This window comes from Arachis stenosperma, chromosome 1 (genome assembly GCF_014773155.1).
Source record: "Arachis stenosperma cultivar V10309 chromosome 1, arast.V10309.gnm1.PFL2, whole genome shotgun sequence".
In the NCBI taxonomy this organism is placed as follows: domain Eukaryota; kingdom Viridiplantae; phylum Streptophyta; class Magnoliopsida; order Fabales; family Fabaceae; genus Arachis; species Arachis stenosperma.
This window is the reverse complement of record NC_080377.1, coordinates 88,792,273-88,811,056: the sequence shown is the minus strand read 5'-3', so window position 1 is coordinate 88,811,056 and position 18,784 is coordinate 88,792,273.

Below are 18,784 nucleotides of genomic sequence, written 5' to 3'. Positions count from 1 at the left end.
TGTATTTTGTGTTTTATTAGGTACATGATCATTGGAGTCACGAAAAAAATATAAAATTAAAAACGAATCAAAAACAGCAGAAGAAAATCACAACCCTGGAGGAAGGACAGACTGGCGTTCAATGCCAGTAAGGAGCATCTGGCTGGCGTTCAACGCCAGAACAGAGCATGAATCTGGTGCTGAACGCCAGAAACACGCAACATTCTGGCGTTTGAACGCCAGGAAGTGCCTTGAGAAAGCTGGCGCTTAACGCAGTAACAAGCATGGAACTGGCGTTCAACGCCAGAAACATGCTACATATGGGCGTTGAACGCCCAGAACATGCTTTACATGGGCGTTGAACACCCAGAACGTGCATCTCCTCGGCGTTTAAATGCCAGAATGGTATGCAAAGGCATTTTACATGCCTATTTGGTGCAGGGATGGAATTCCTTGACACCTCAGGATCTGTGGACCCCACAGGATCACCTCAGGATCTGTGGACCCCACAGGATCCCCACCTAACATATTCCCACCTTACCTCCTAATCCTATTACACTCTCCCCCATGTCACATTTCCCAAAACCCTTCACCAATCACCTCAATCTCTCTTCCCCATCACCTCTTCACCACTCACATCCATCCACTCTTCCCCATAAATCCCACCTACCTTTAAAATTCAAAAACATTTTCCCACCCAAACCCACCCTAAAATGGCCGAACCTACCCTCTCCCCTTTCCCTATATAAACCCCTCCATTCCACTTCATTTTCACACATCACAACCCCCTCTTCTATACTTTGGCCGAAACCCACACTCCCCTACTTTTAAGTTTGGTGTGGTAAAAGCATAAGCTTTTTGTTTTTCCATTACCATCAATGGCACTTAAGGCCGGAGAATCCTCTAGAAAAGGAAAAGGGAAGACAAAAGCTTCCACCTCCGAGTCATGGAAGATGAAAAGATTCATCTCCAAAAGCCACCAAGACCACTTCTATGATGTTGTGGCAAAGAAGAAGGTGATCCCTGAGGTCCCTTTCAAGCTCAAGAAAAATGAGTATCCGGAGATCCGACATGAGATCTGAAGAAGAGGTTGGAAAGTCCTAACCAACCCCATGCAACAAGTCGGAATCTTAATGGTTCAAGAGTTCTATGCCAATGCATGGATCACTAGGAACCATGATCAAAGTATGAACCCAAATCTAAAGAATTATCTCACAATGGTTCGGGGAAAATACTTAGATTTTAGTCCGGAGAATGTGAGATTGGCGTTTCACTTGCCCATGATGCAAGAAGATGTACGCCCCTACACTAGAAGGGTCAACTTTAATCAAAGGTTGGACCCAAGTCCTTATGGACATATGTGTGGAAGGAGCTCAATGGAAGAGAGACTCCAAAGGCAAGCCAGTCCAACTAAGAAGACTGGACCTCAAGCCTGTAGCTAGAGGATGGTTGGAGTTCATTCAACGCTCCATCATTCCCACTAGCAACCGATCTGAAGTTACTGTGGATCGGGCCATCATGATTCATAGCATCATGATTGGAGAGGAAGTAGAAGTTCATGAAGTCATCTCCAATGAAATCTACAAAATAGCCAAAAAGCCCTCCACCATGGCAAGGCTAGCTTTTCCTCACCTTATTTGCCATATATGTTACTCAGCTGGAGTTATCATAGAAGGAGACATATCCATTGAAGAGGATAATCCCATCACCAAGAAGAGGATGGAGCAAGCAAGAGAGTCCCTCCACGGTTCTCAAGAGATGCATGAGTGATGAGCGGATAATTTATACGCTTTTTGGCATTGTTTTTAGTATGTTTTTAGTATATTTTAGTTAGTTTTTATTATATTTTTATTAGTTTTTAGTTAAAATTCACTTTTATGGACTTTACTATGAGTTTGTGTGTTTTTCTGTGATTTCAGGTATTTTCTGGCTGAAATTGAGGGTCCTGAGCAAAAATCTGATTCAGAGGCTGAAAAGGACTGCAGATGCTGTTGGATTCTGACCTCCCTGTACTCGAAGTGGATTTTCTGGAGCTACAGAAGCCCAATTATGCACTCTCAACGGCGTTGGAAAGTAGACATCCTGGGCTTTCCAGCAATATATAATAGTCCATACTTTGCCTGAGATTTGATGGCCCAAACCGGCGTTGCAAATCAGCTTCAGAATTCCCAGCGTTTAACGCTGGAACTGGCATAAAAATTGGAGTTAAACACCCAAACTGGCATAAAAAGCTGGCGTTTAACTCCAGAAAAAGTCTCTACATATAAAAGCTTCAATGCTCGGCCCAAGCACACCCCAAGTGGACCCCGGAAGTGGATTTTTTACGTCATTTACTCATTTCTGTATACCCTAGGTTACTAGTTCACTATTAATAGGATCTTTTGACATTGTATCTGTACCTTATGACACTTTACACGTTTCTCATTGTATCTTCTACAGCATGAGTCTCTAAACCCCATGGTTGGGGGTGAGGAGCTCTGCTGTGTCTTGATGGATTAATGCAATTACTACTATTTTTTATTCAATCATGCTTGCTTCCATTCTAAGATATCACTTGTTCCTAAACCTGATGAATGTGATGATCCGTGACACTCATCATCATTCTCAACTATGAACGTGTGCCTGACAACCACCTCCGTTTTACCTTAGATTGAGTAGATATCTCTTGGATTCCTTAATCAGAATCTTCGTGGTATAAGCTAGAATTGATGGCGGCATTCAAAAGAATCCGGAAGGTCTAAACCTTGTCTGTGGTATTCTGAGTAGGATTCAGGGATTGAATGACTGTGACGAGCTTTAAACTCCTGAGGGCTGGGCGTTAGTGACAGACGCAAAAGAATCACTGGATTCTATTCCAACCCGATTGAGAACCGACAGATGATTAGCTGTGCTGTGACAGAGCGCGTTGAACATTTTCACTGAGAGGATGGGAGGTAGCCATTGACAACGTGAAACCCTACATACAGCTTGCCATGGAAGGAGCCTTGCGTGTTTGAAGAAGAAGACAGTAGGAAAGCAGAGGTTCAGAAGACAGAGCATCTCCAAAACCTCAACCTGTTCCCCATTACTGCAAAACAAGTACTTATTTCATGATCTTTTGCTTTTTACAATCAACCCTGATAATTATTGATATCCTGACTAAGAGTTACAAGATAACCATAGCTTGCTTCAAGCCGACAATCTCCGTGGGATCGACCCTTACTCACGTAAGGTATTACTTGGACGACCCAGTGCACTTGCTGGTTAGTTGTGCGGGATTGCAAAAGTGTGATTGCAATTTCGTGCACCAAGTTTTTGGCGTCGTTGCCGGGGATTGTTCGAGTTTGGACAACTGACGGTTTATCTTGTTGCTTAGATTAGGACTGTTTTATTTTTGTTAGTTTAGAGTCTTTTATTTGATTTTAGTTTCATATTTTAAGTTTGGTGTCTTCCTTGTGTTTTTCTTTAAGTTTTCGAAAATTTGTGTTTGATTTTCTAAAAATTTTAAGTTTGGTGTCTTTTGTGCTTTGATTCACTTAAAAATTTTTCAAAAATTTGTTCTTGGTGTTCATCTTGACCTTCAAAGTGTTCTTGGTGTTCATCTTGATATTCAAAGTTTTCTTGTTTGTTCTCTTTGTTTTGATCTAAAATTTTTAAGTTTAGTGTCTTTTTGTTGTCTTTCTCTTTCCTCATTAAAATTTAAAAATCAAAAAAATATCCTTTCCTTATTTTCTTTTAGTTTTCGAAATTTTGCATTAATTTAGTCAATAATTTTCAAAATCATATCTTTATTTTAGTCAAGTCAAAATTCTAATCTCAAAAATTGATCTTTTCAAATCGTTTTCAAAAATCAAATCTTTTTAATTGCAATCATATTTTTTTAATTGCTAATTCCAAAATCTTTTTAATTAACTAATTGATTTAGTTTTCAATTTGCTTTGATCTTTTTTTCTTTCAGTTTTCGAAATTTTATTTATTTTGCATTTATTTTATTTTATTTTTTTTCTCCTTTCAGTCACTTTTAATAAAAAAAATAAAATAAAAAAATAATATCCGCATCATCTCCCTTTCTTCATCATGGATCTAAGTGGAATTGAGCAGTCCAGAAGGACTCTGGGGTCATATGCTAACCCCATTACAGCTGCATATGGGAGTAGCATCTGTATACCTCCCATTAAAGCAAGCAGCTTTGAGCTAAATCCTCAACTCATTATCATGGTGCAGCAAAATTGCCAGTATTTCGGTCTTCCACAGGAAGAACCTACTAAGTTTCTGGCACAATGCTTACAAATTACTGACACAGTATGTGATGAAGAGGTGGATCAGGATGTCTACAGACTATTACTGTTTCCATTTACTGTAAAAGATCAAGCTAAGAGGTGGTTGAATAACCAACCTACAGCAAGCATAAAGACATGGAAACAGTTATCAGACAAATTCCTGAATCAATTTTACCCTCCAAAAAGGATGACACAGCTAAGGCTGGACATCCAAGGCTTTAAACAAGAGGATAATGAATCCCTTTATAATGCCTGGGAGAGGTATAGAGGTATGCTAAGAAAATGCCCCTTTGAAATGTTTTCGGAGTGGGTACAGTTAGACATCTTCTACTATGGGCTTACAGAAAAAGCTCAGATGTCTCTAGACCACTCAGCTGGTGGATCTATACATATGAGGAAGACAATTGAAGAGGCTCAAGAGCTTATAGATACTGTTGCTAGAAATCAACATTTGTACTCTAGCAATGAGTTCTCTACAAAAGAAGAAGTTATGGCAGTAGCCACTGATCCTAATCCTCAAGAACAGATGGTTGAGCTTAATCAGCAATTACACCTGATGACAAAACAGTTAGCAGAATTTAAAGAGATGCTCCAAGAAACTAAAATTGCTAACAAGAACATAGAATCACAGTTGAATCAGGCAAAACAGTAGTTATCTAAACAGATAACAGAAGAATGCCAAGCAGTTCAACTGAGGAGTGGGAAGACATTGAATAACACTGCTCAAAGTAGCAAAAAGCCAATAAAAGAACAATTGACAGAGGATAACCAAACCACTGTCTAAAATCCCTCTGAGGACAATAAGAGCCCAGAGAGGAATACTCTTGGTGTTCAAACGCCAGAAAGGGGGGGGGGGAAGCTGGCGTTAAACGCCCATTCCCTGCCCAGTTCTGGCATTCAAAAGCCAGAAAAGGGGGAAAAGTTGGCGTTAAACGCCCATTCTTCACCCAATCCTGGCGTTCAAACGCCAATGGAGAATCAGACACCTGAGAGTGCTGATAGTGACCCCTCTAAAAAGGCTTCTCCAACCACCTCTGTAAGGAGTAAACCTGCAGCAACTAAGGTTGAAGAATATAAAGCCAAGATGCCTTATCCTAAGAAACTCCGCCAAGCAGAACAGGATAAGCAATTTGCCCGCTTTGCAGACTATCTAAGGACTCTTGAAATAAAGATTCCGTTTGCAGAGGCACTTGAGCAAATACCTTCTTATGCTAAGTTCATTTAAGAGATCTTAAGTCATAAGAAGGATTGGAGAGAAACTGAAAAAGTGTTTCTCACTGAAGAATGCAGTGCAGTCATTCTGAAAAGCTTACCAAAAAAGCTTCAAGATCCAGGAAGCTTTATGATACCATGCACATTAGAGGGTACTTGTACCAAGAAAGCTCTATGTGATCTTGGGGCAAGTATCAACCTAATACCTGCATCCACTATCAGAAAGCTCGGCTTGACTGAAGAGGTCAAACCAACTCGGATATGTCTTCAACTTGCTGATGGCTCCATTAAATACCCATCAGGCATAATTGAGGACATGATTGTCAAGGTTGGGCCATTTGCCTTTCCCACTGACTTTGTAGTGCTGGAAATGGAGGAGCACAAGAGTGCAACTCTCATTCTAGGAAGACCTTTCCTAACAACTGGACGAACCCTCATTGACGTCCAAAAAGGGGAATTAACCCTGAGAGTCAATGAGGATGAGTTCAAGTTGAATGTTGTCAAAGCTATGCAGCATCCAGACACATCAAATGACTGCATGAGCGCTGATATTATTGACTCTTTGGTGGAGGAGGTCAATATGACTGAAAGTCTTGAATCAGAGCTAGAGGACATCTTTAAAGATGTTCAGCCTGATCTGGAGGAACTAAAGGAAATAAAGAAATTCTGAAAATTCCTCAAGAAGAAGATAAGCCTCTAAACCCGAGCTCAAGCCACTACCACCATCCCTGAAATATGCATTTCTGGGAGAAGGTGACACTTTTCCAGTGATCATAAGCTCTGCTTTGAATCCACAGGAAGAGGAAGCACTAATTCAAGTGCTAAGGACACACAAGACAGCTCTTGGGTGGTCCATAAGTGATCTTAAGGGCATTAGCCCAGCAAGATGCATGCACAAGATCCTATTGGAGGATGATGCTAAGCCAGTGGTTCAACCACAAAGGTGGCTAAATCCAGCCATGAAGGAGGTGGTGCAGAAAGAGGTCACTAAGTTACTAGAGGCTGGGATTATTTATCCTATTTCTGATAGCCCCTGGGTGAGCCCTGTCCACGTTGTCCCCAAGAAGGGAGGCATAACAGTGGTTCATAATGAAAAGAATGAACTAGTTCCTACAAGAACAGTTACAGGGTGGCGCATGTGTATTGACTACAGAAGGCCCAATATAGTCACCAGAAAGGATCATTTTCCTTTACCATTCATAGACCAGATGCTAGAGAGACTAGCAGGTCATGAATACTACTGCTTTTTGGACGGCTACTCAGGTTACAACCAAATTGCAGTAGATCCTCAAGACCAAGAGAAAACAACATTTACATGTCCTTCTGGAGTATTTGCCTACAGAAGGATGCCTTTTGGTCTGTGCAATGCACCTGCAACCTTTCAGAGGTGCATGCTCTCTATCTTCTCAGATATGGTAGAGAAATTTCTGGAAGTCTTCATGGATGACTTTTCAGTATTTGGAGACTCATTCAACTCCTGCCTTAACCATCTAGCACTTGTTCTGAAAAGATGCCAAGAGACCAACCTAGTTTTAAACTGGGAAAAATGTCACTTTATGGTAACTGAAGGGATTGTCCTTGGGCATAAAATTTCAAACAAGGGAATAGAGGTGGATCAAGCTAAAGTTGAAGTAATTGAAAAATTACCACCGCCTACAAATGTTAAGGCAATCAGAAGCTTTCTGGGGCATGCAGGATTCTACAGAAGGTTTATAAGGGATTTTTCAAAAATTGCCAAACCTCTGAGTAATCTGCTAGCTGCTGACACTCCATTTATTTTTGATAATGAGTGTCTGCAGGCGTTTGAGACTCTGAAAGCTAAGCTGGTCATAGCATCAGTCATCTCTGCACCAGACTGGACATTACCATTTGAACTAATGTGTGATGCCAGTGACCATGCCATTGGTGCAGTATTGGGACAAAGGCATGGTAAGCTTCTACACGTCATTTATTATGGCAGCTGTATTCTAAATGATGCACAGAAGAACTACACAACCACAGAAAAGGAGTTACTTGCAGTGGTTTATGCCATTGACAAGTTCAGATCTTATTTAGTAGGATCAAAAGTGATTGTGTACACTGACCATGCTGCTCTTAAATATCTACTCACAAAGCAGGATTCAAAACCCAGGCTCATAAGATGGGTGTTGCTTCTGCAAGAGTTTGATATAGAAATAAGAGACAGAAAAGGGACAGAGAATCAAGTAGCTGATCACCTGTCCCGGATAGAACCAGTAGCAGGAGCATCCCTCATTCCTACTGAGATATCTGAAACCTTTTCGGATGAGCAATTGTTTGCTATTCAGAAAGCTCCGTGGCTTGCAGACAGTGCAAACTATAAGACTCAAGGTTCTCCTTCTGTAACCATGGAGAGGAAGCATGAAGAGCTTCTCTCAAAACAGAGTCAAACAGAGCCCCCACAGTCAAACTCTAAGTTTGGTGTTGGGAGGCCACAACCAACTTCTAAGTTTGGTGTTGAACCCCCACATTCAAACTCTAAGTTTGGTGTTGGGAGGGTCCAACATTACTCTGAGTATCTGTGAGGTTCCATGAGAGCCCACTGTCAAGCTACTGACATTAAAGAAGCGCTTGTTGGGAGGCAACCCAATGTTATATTTATCTATTTTCCTTTGTTATTTTATATTCTCTGTAGGTTGATGATCATGAAAAGTCACAAAATCAATTGAAAAAGTAAAAACAGAATGAAAAACAGAAAGAAAAATAGCACACCCTGGAGGAAAACCTTGCTAGCGTTTAAACGCTAGTAAGGGCAGCAAATGGGCGTTTAACACCCAGTCTGGCACCATTCTGGGTGTTTAACGCCAGAAAGGGGCACCAGACTGGCGTTAAACGCCAGGAATGGGCACCAAGCTGGCGTTAAACGCCAAAAATGGGCACCAGCCCGGCGTTTAACGCCAGGATTGGCAGAAGGAGCATTTTTGCTCGCCACTTGGTGCAGGGATGAATTATCCTTGACACCTCAGGATCTGTGGACCCTATAGGATCCCCACCTACCCCACCACTCTCTCTCTTCTTTCTTTTTTTGCTCGAGGACGTGCAAACCTTCTAAGTTTAGTGTGGTAAAAGCGTTGCTTTTTGTTTCTCCATAACCATTTATGGCACCTAAGGCCGGAGAAACCTCTAGAAAGAGGAAAGGGAAGGCAAAAGCTTCCACCTCCGAGCCATGGGAGATGGAGAGATTCATATCAAAGGATGCACTTTCCTCCACAAAACTATTGGGAGCACCTCCCTAGGAGAATTGAGTTCCAACATGGGACAACTAAGGGTGGAGCACCAAGAACATTCCATCCTCCTCCATGAAATTAAAGAAGATCATAGAATCATGAGAGAGGAGCAACAAAGGCAAGGAAGAGACATTGAGGAGCTCAAGCACTCCATAAGATCTTCAAGAGGAAGAACAAGCCACCATCACTAAGGTGGACCCGTTCTTTAATCTCCTTGTTCTTTATTTTCTATTTTTCGAATTTTTATGCTTATGTTTATCTATGTTTGTGTCTTATTACATGATCATTAGTATCTTAGTGTCTATGCCTTAAAGCTATGAATGTCCTATGAATCCATCACCTCTCTTAAATGAAAAATGCTTTAATCACAAAAGAACAAGAAGTACAGGATTTTGAATTTATCTCTGAAACTAGTTGAATTAGTATGATATGGTGACAATACTTTTTATTTTCTGAATGAATGCTTGAACAGTGCATATGTCTTTTGAATTTGTTGTTTAAAGAATGTTAAATTTGTTGGCTCTTGAAAGAATGATGGAAAAGGAGAAATGTTATTGAAGATCTAAAAAAATCATCAAATTGATTCTTGAAGCAAGAAAAAGCAAAAAAAAAAAAAAAAAAAAAGAAGAGAAGAAGAAAAAGCAAGCAGAAAAAGCCAATAGCCCTTTAAACCAAAAGGCAAGGGTAGAAATAAAAAGTGATCCAAGGCAAAAAGAGTGTGCTTAAGAAACTTGGACACCTCTAATTGGGGCAATCTAAAAAGGTTCACCCAGTTATGTGTCTGTGGCATGTATGTATCCGGTGGTAATACTGGAAGACAGAGTGCTTTGGGCCACAGCCAAGACTCATAAAGTAGCTATGTTCAAGAATCATCATACTTCACTAGGAGAATCAATAACACTATCTGAGTTCTGAGTTCCTATAGATGCCAATCATTCTAAACTTCAAAGGATAAAGTGAGATGCTAAAACTGTTCAGAAGCAAAAAGCTAATAGTCCCGCTTATCTAATTGGAGCTAAGTTTCTTTGATATTTTGGAGTCTATAGTATGTTCTCTTATTTTTATTCTATTTTGATTTTCAGTTGCTTGGGGACAAGCAACAATTTAAGTTTGGTGTTGTGATGAGCGAATAATTTATACGCTTTTTGGCATTGTTTTTAGTATGTTTTTAGTATATTTTAGTTAGTTTTTATTATATTTTTATTAGGTTTTAGTTAAAATTCACTTTCTGGACTTTACTATGAGTTTGTGTGTTTTTCTGTGATTTCAGGTATTTTCAGGCTGAAATTGAGGGTCCTGAGCAAAAATCTGATTCAGGGGCTGAAAAGGACTGCAGATGCTGTTGGATTCTGACCTCCCTGCACTCGAAGTGGATTTTCTGGAGCTACAGAAGCCAAATTGGTGCGCTCTCAACAGTGTTGGAAAGTAGACATCCTGGGCTTTCCAGATGTATAATAGTCCATACTTTGCCCGAGATTTGATGGCCCAAACCGGCGTTGCAAATCAGCTTCAGAATTTCCAGCGTTTAACGCTGGAACTGGCATAAAAATTGGAGTTAAACGCCCAAACTGGCATAAAAGCTGGCGTTTAACTCCAGAAAAAGTCTCTACACATAAAAGCTTCAATGCTCGGCCCAAGCACACACCAAGTGGACCCCGGAAGTGGATTTTTACGTTATTTACTCATTTCTGTATACCCTAGGTTACTAGTTCACTATTAATAGGATCTTTTGACATTGTTTCTGTACCTCATGACACTTTACACGTTTCTCATTGTATCTTCTACAGCATGAGTCTCTAAACCCCATGGTTGGGGGTGAGGAGCTCTGCTGTGTCTTGATGAATTAATGCAATTACTACTGTTTTTCATTCAATCATGCTTGCTTCCATTCTAAGATATCACTTGTTCCTAAACCTAACGAATGTGATGATCCGTGACACTCATCATCATTCTCAACTATGAACGTGTGCCTGACAACCACCTCCGTTTAACCTTAGATTGAGTAGATATCTCTTGGATTCCTTAATCAGAATCTTTGTGGTATAAGCTAGAATTGATGGCAGCATTCAAGAGAATCCGGAAGGTCTAAACCTTGTCTGTGGTATTCTGAGTAGGATTCAGGGATTGAATGACTGTGACGAGCTTTAAACTCCTGAGGGCTGGGCGTTAGTGACAGACGCAAAAGAATCACTGGATTCTATTCCAACCCGATTGAGAACCGACAGATGATTAGCCGTGCTGTGACAGAGCGCGTTGAACATTTTCACTGAGAGGATGGGAGGTAGCCATTGACAACGGTGAAACCCTACATACAGCTTGCCATGGAAGGAGCCTTGCGTGTTTGAAGAAGAAGACAGTAGGAAAGCAGAGGTTCAGAAGACAGAGCATCTCCAAAACCTCAACCTGTTCCCCATACTGCAAAACAAGTACTTATTTCATGATCTTTTGCTTTTTACAATCAACCCTGATAATCATTGATATCCTGACTAAGAGTTACAAGATAACCATAGCTTGCTTCAAGCCGACAATCTCCGTGGGATCGACCCTTACTCACGTAAGGTATTACTTGGACGACCCAGTGCACTTGCTGGTTAGTTGTTTGGGATTGCAAAAGTGTGATTGCAATTTCGTGCACCAATGAGGAAGCTCATCATCAAGAAATCCCTGAGATGCCTCAAGGGATGCACTTTCCTCCCAACAACTATTGGGAACAACTCAACACTTCCTTAGAAGATTTGAGCCACAATGTGGAACAATTAAGGGTGGAACATCATGAGCACTCCATCATTCTCCATGAAATAAGAGAAGATTAAAGAGCAATGAGGGAGGAGCAACAAAGGCAAGGAAGGGACATAGAAGAGCTTAAGGACATTGTTGGTCCTTCAAGAAGAAGACGCCACTAAGGTGGATTCATTCCTTGTTCTTATTTCTTTCTGTTTTTCAGTTTCTATGTTATGTTTATCTATATTTTGTGTCTCTACTTCATGATCATTAGTATGTAGTAACTATGTCTTAAAGCTATGAATAAATTCCATGAATCCTTCACCTCTCTTAATGAAAAATGTTTTAATTCAAAAGAACAAGAAGTACATGAATTTCGAATTTATCCTTGAATTTAGTTTAATTATATTGATGTGGTGACAATACTTTTTGTTTTCTGAATGAATGATTGAACAGTGCATATGTCTTTTGATATTGTTGTTTATGAATGTTAAAACTGTTGGCTCTTGAAAGAATGATGAACAAAGAGAAATGTTATTGATGATCTGAAAAATCATGAAATTGATTCTTGAAACAAGAAAAAGCAGTGAAAAAGAAAGCTTGCGAAAAAAAAAGAGAGAAATGGCGAAAAAAAATAGAAAGAAAAAGAAAAAGAAAGCAGAAAAAGTCAATAGCCCTTAAAACCAAAAGGCAAGGGTAAAAAGGATCCAAGGCTTTGAGCATCAATGGATAGGAGGGCCCAAGGAAATAAAATCCAGGCCTAAGCGGCTAAATCAAGCTGTCCCTAACCATGTGCTTGTGTCATGCAGGTCCAAGTGAAAAGCTTGAGACTGAGTGGTTAAAGTCGTGATCCAAAGCAAAAGAGTGTGCTTAAGAGCTCTGGACACCACTAACTGGGGACTCTAGCAAAGCTGAGTCACAATCTGAAAAGGTTCACCCAGTTATGTGTCTGTGGCATTTATGTATCCGGTGGTAATACTGGAAAACAAAGTGCTTAGGGCCACGGCCAAGACTCATAAGTAGCTGTGTTCAAGAATCAACATGCTTAACTAGGAAAATTAATAACACTATCCGAAATTCTAAGTTCCTAGAGAAGCTAATCATTCTAAACTTCAAGGGAAAAAGTGAGATGCCAAAACTGTTCAGAAGCAAAAAGCTACAAGTCCCGCTCATCTAATTAGAACTAATATTCATTGATATTCTGAATTTATAGTATATTCTCTTCTTTTTATCCTATTTTGTTCATCTAGTTTCTTGGGGACAAGCAACAATTTAAGATTGGTGTTGTGATGAGCGGATAATTTATACGCTTTTTGGCATTGTTTTTAGGTAGTTTTTAGTAAGTTCAAGCTACTTTTAGGGATGTTTTCATTAGTTTTTATGTGAAATTCACATTTTTGGACTTTACTATGAGTTTGTGTGTTTTTCTGTGATTTCAGGTAATTTCTGGCTGAAATTGAGGGACTTAAGCAAAACTCTGATAGGAGGCTGACAAAGGACTGCTGATGCTGTTGGAATCTGACCTCCCTGCACTCGAAATGGATTTTCTGGAGCTACAGAACTCCAAATGGCGCGCTCTCAACGACGTTGGAAAGTAGACATCCAGATCTTTCTAGCAATATATAATAGTCCATACTTTATTTGGGAATTGATGACGTAAAGTGGCGCTCAACGCCAAGTACATGCTGCTGTCTGAAGTTAAACGCCAAAAACACGTCATAACCCGGAGTTGAACGCCAGAAACACGCTATAACTCGGCGTTCAACTCCAATAAAAGCCTCAGCTCGTGGATAGATCAAGCTCAGCCCAAGCATACACTAAGTGGGCCCCGAAAGTGGATTTATGCATCAATTACTTACTCATGTAAACCCTAGTAGCTAGTCTAGTATATATAGGACATTTAACTATTGTATTAGTCATCTCTTTTGACCACGTTTCATCTTTGGTCTCAGCTTTGTTTTTATTCTTCATCTTGAGAGGCTATTGATCACGTTTTAAGGGGCTGGCCATTCGGCCATGCCTGAACCTTTCACTTATGTATTTTCAACGGTGGAGTTTCTGCACACCATAGATTAAGGGTGTGGAGCTCTGCTGTACCTCAAGTTTCAATACAATTACCATTACTTTCTATTCAATTCTCTTTTATTCTTATTCCAAGATATACGTTGCACTTCAACTTGATGAATGTGATGATCTGTGACACTCATCATCATTCTCACCTATGAACGCGTGTGACTGACAACCACTTCCGTTCTACTTTAGGCCGGGCGCATATCTCTTAGATTCCCCAATAGAATCTTCGTGGTATAAGCTAGATAGATGGTGGCATTCATGGGGATCCGGAAAGTCTAACCTTGTCTGTGGTATTCCGAGTAGGATCCCGGGAATCCGGAAAGTCTAACCTTGTCCGTGGTATTCCGAGTGGGATTCCGGTATTGAATGACTGTGACGAGCTTCAAACTCCTGAAGGCTGGGCGTTAGTGACAGACGCAAAAGAATCAAGGGATTCTATTCCAACCTGATTGAGAACCGACAGATGATTAGCCGTGCTGTGACAGAGCATTTTGACCATTTTCACTGAGAGGATGGGATGTAGCCATCAGCAAGGGTGATGCCTCCAGACGATTAGCCATGCAGTGACAGCGCATAGGACCATTTTCCCGAGAGGATGAAAAGTAGCCATTGACGACGGTGATGCCCTACATACAGCTTGCCATGGAAAGGAGTAAGAAGGATTGGATGAAAGCAATAGGAAAACAGAGATTCGAGAGGATTCTAACATCTCCATACGCCTATCTGAAATTCCCATTATTGATTTACATAAGTATTTCTATCCTATTTTATTTTCTGTTTATTATTTATTTTCGAACTTATCATAAACCATTTAATCTGCCTAATTGAGATATACAAGGTGACCATAGCTTGCTTTATACCAACAATCTCTGTGGGATCGACCCTTACTCACGTAAGGTTTATTACTTGGATGACCCAGTACACTTGCTGGTTAGTTGAACGGAGTTGTGGAAAGAAAGTGCTGAGTTAATTTTTTTTGCACATGCCAAAGAGTCATTATTGTTGATCACAATTTCGTCCATCACACGCCTCTATCCACGCTCTCGCGTGACTCTCTGTTCACTTTTCTTTTCTTCCCATCGCACATATGACGCGGACGCGTCATCGACGCTGTCGCGTCGTGTGTGTTTTTTTTTCATGCAGTATGCAGAATGTAGAATGCAATGAATGTTATGCACAATTCCAGGTTCAATCAGAATTCAGAAACAGACTAAAATGGAAAAAGAACGATCATACCATGGTGGGTTGTCTCCCACCTAGCACTTTTAGTTAAAGTCCTTAAGTTGGACATTTGATGAGCTTCCTGCTATGGTGGCTTGTGCTTGAATTCGTCCAGAAATCTCAACCAGTGTTTGGAATGCCAGCATCCTCCAGGGTCCCAAACAAGGCATGTAAAGCCTTTGCACAGTTTTAAACAGGTCTCTAGGCTCCCGGGGTGTTAAATGTCAAAATAGATTCCATGATCCCAAGCTCTACTTTTACATCCATCTTTGTCTTGATCTGTATTTTTCCAGTCGGGTGGTGAGTAATCTGAATTCTCACTGCAGTGACCAAACAGCTTCCGAGATCCTTTCAATTGAGCTTAACACCAATCCTTGTACCTCAAATTGAAGTGTGAAACCTCATTGAATCTCGCATACCAACTCTGAGTGCGAGTCATTTTCCTTTTACTCTTAAAGCCGCAAAGAGCTCTAAGTTGGCCATCTGTTTCAAGTAAACCATATTCAAGTGGAAAAGTAAAGATAAAAGCTAAGGATTTTACCCACTTGAAGTTTGTATTGGGCAGTAATGGCCTTGTGATAGGTGTTTCCAGTGGTTCTGCAAGTTCTACTCCCTTGTGGTCTTCTGTGAATTCCTCTACTTCCTTGTAAACTTCTTCAGCTTCAACCATGTCTTGATCAGAGTCTTTGATATCTTTCTCATCACTTGAGTCATAATTGGGAGGTTGAGAAAAGTCAACCTCTGCATCATCTTCGTATTCACTTGGGGAAGATTCTTCTATCTCACAGAATTCACTTGCGGATGCAAGTTCATTACTAGGAGAACTCGATTTGTGATTATCATCATCAAGAAAACTTGCGTCTTGTGTTATTCCGTCTAGTTCTTCATAAGATATCTACATTGGAGGCTGTGCAAAATCCTCTTTAGCGTCAATTGTAACATCCTTGACGGAATTCTCCACAACTCTAGGTTCCTGTGGAGGTTCAGCATCTCCTAAATCATCAACCAACTCTTCTTCTTCTACAATGATAGCGTCCTCTACTTGTTCCAGTACGAAGTTATGCTCTATGCTGTCCACTGGAGTTTCCAGTGTCTTCTTCAAACTACGTTCTTCATTAGATTTCCCACATGAAGCCATGGGGATTTGTTGAGTATCCGAACGTCTGGAAGATAATTGATTTATTGCTTGCTCCAGTTGATGAAGGATTGCATTAAATTGGTCCACTGATTCTTTGAAGCGAACCTGTGATTCTTGGCTCGATGGATATGGACATAGTGCATAGGGGAGTGGTGGTTCTTGGGAGTAATTGGATTGGTGTTGGGGCAGATAAGGATTATATGGCGGCGAATGGTGAAAAGAAACTTGTGAGTATGGTGGTTCGAAGTTATGTTGAGAGGATGGTCTCTGAGCATAGGGTGGGGCTTGTTGGTAGCTACAAGGGGCTCCACCATATCTATCAGTTTGGTATGCATTGCAGAATGGTCTCTGTCCATGATATCTTGAAAGGTGTTTTTGCCTCAAGGGTTGATCATATCCTCTTGGCTCCATCCATCTTTGATTGCTTAGACCTTGATGCATAGTCCTGTTATAGCCTCCATTCCTTGCAACAAAAGTAGAACCAAACTCAAAGCGAGAGGGGTGAGAATTCATAGTAGTTATCAGAAATAAGAAGGGAAAACAAAAACAAATAAACAAGTAAAATAAAAATATTTACAATAACCAATAATAAGGCACACGTTTGCAATTCCTCGGCAACGGCGCCATTTTGAAGAACGGAAGATTAATGATTCAGAAGTTATAATAAATTCTCGTTGCAAGTATAGTTTCTAAACCAAGCAATCAACCTTTCTTACAAACGTTTGGTTGTCACAAGTAACAAACCCAATAAAATTTATAAACCGAAGTATTCAAACCTCGGGTCGTCTTCTCAAGGAATTGCATGGAGGTGTGTTTTATTATTGGTTATGGAAAATAATGTTTTTAGGTTTTGAAAAAGTTTTGAACAAGAGAAATGGATGGCCGAAATTAATGAATTAATAACGAAGAAATCTCTTGGCAAGGTGTGAAAACTGGAAGTTCTATCCTAGTTATCCTTATCAATGGTGATGAGAACTATATTTTTGCTACCACTAAGTCAACCTCTAACTATGAAGGCCAGTTAAGTGGATAAATTAATTTAATACCTAAAGTCCTAGTCAACTCCTTAAGGAAAGACTAGAGTTATAGGAATCTAAATTAATCAGCAAGAACAATAATTATCAATCACGATGAGTTTGACAACTCAAGAGTTACCAATTAATCAACCAAAGCCAATAGTAAATAATCTAAATTAAAAATAGAGATAAGCAATCATGAGTCTGAAATATCTCAAATTATATTAATTAAGAAAATCATAACATGAATGGTCATTAAATAAAAGAGAAAATAAATAGAAGAATATTGAACCTGTGATGAAGAAATAATCCCAATAAGATAAATCCTAAATCCTAATCCTAATCCTAAGAGAGAGGAGAGAACCTCTCTCTCTAAAAGCTACATCTAATCCTAAAACTATGTATGATTGTATGTTGTATGATGTCTCAAGTATGGATGCATTTCCTCACTTTATAACCTCTAATCTGTGCCTATTGGACTTGGATCTAGGCCAAAAAGGGCTTCAGAAACTGCTGGGAGCATTTTCTATAATTTCTAATGCGTGGTGTCTGTCACGTGTCAGCGTGGGTCACGCGGTCGCGTCATCTGGAGTTTTTCTTGTCACGCGTTCGCTTCGATCATGCGTCCGCGTCATCTGTGTTCTGCTTAAGGCGCGTGGCCGCGTTAGTCACGCATTCGCGTTGCCCCCTTTTCGCGCTGGCATGCGGCCGCGTCGTCCACGCGTCCATGTCGCTGCCAGTTTCTTCAAAAACTCCAGTTTGTGCTTTCCTTCCATTTTCGTATGTTTCCTTTCCATCCTTTAAGTCATTCCTGTCTTAGAAGCTCTGCAACTACTCAACACACAAATCACGGCATCGAATGGTAATAAAGGGTAATTTAAATAATTACTTTTAAAGCATACAAAACATGTATTTCACATATATCACATAATAAGGAAGGGAAAGCAAAACTATGCAATTCACATGAATAAGTAGGTGAAGGATTGAATAAATCACTTAGATTGAGCATAATATATATCATAAAATATGGGTTTATCATGGCCTTAGATAGATCAGAGACTATGTTTGCTAAGCGAGAGGGGCTCTGCTCAGAATTCTCTGTCTGTTGCTGAGAGGATGATGGAAAAGGCTTGCTATTGCTAAACGTGTTTCTTCCACCATTATTATTGTTAAAGCCTTGTTGAGGCTTTTGTTGGTCCTTCCATGAGAAATTTGGATGATATCTCCATGAAGGGTTATAGGTGTTTCCATAGGCTTCACCCATGTAATTCACCTTTGCCATTGCAGGGTTCTCAGGATCATAAGCTTCTTCTTCAGAAGATGCTTCCTTAGTACTGTTGGATGCATTTTGCAATCCATTCAGACTCTAAGAAATCAAATTGACTTGTTGAGTCAACATTTTGTTCTGAGCCAATATGGCATTCAGAGCATCAATTTCAAGAACTCCCTTCTTCTGAGGCAGCCCATTACTCACAGGATTCCTTTCAGAAGTGTACATGAACTGGTTATTTGCAACCATGTCAATGAGTTCCTGAGCTTCTGCAGGCATTTTCTTCAGGTGAATAGATCCACCTGCAGAATGGTCCAATGATATCTTAGACAATTCAGACAGACCATCATAGAATATATCCAGGATGGTCCATTCTGAAAGCATTTAAGAAGGACACTTTTTGGTCAGTTGCTTGTATATTTTCCAAGCTTTATAGAGGGATTCACCTTCTTTTTGCCTGAAGGTTTGAACATCCACTCTAAGCTTGCTCAGCTTTTGAGGAGGAAAGAACTTGGCTAAGAAAGCCGTGACTAGCTTATCCTAAGAGTTCACGCTATCTCTAGGTTGAGAGTCCAACCATGTTCTAGCTCTGTCTCTTACAGCAAAAGGGAAAAGCATAAGCTTGTAGACCTCGGGATCAACCCCATTTG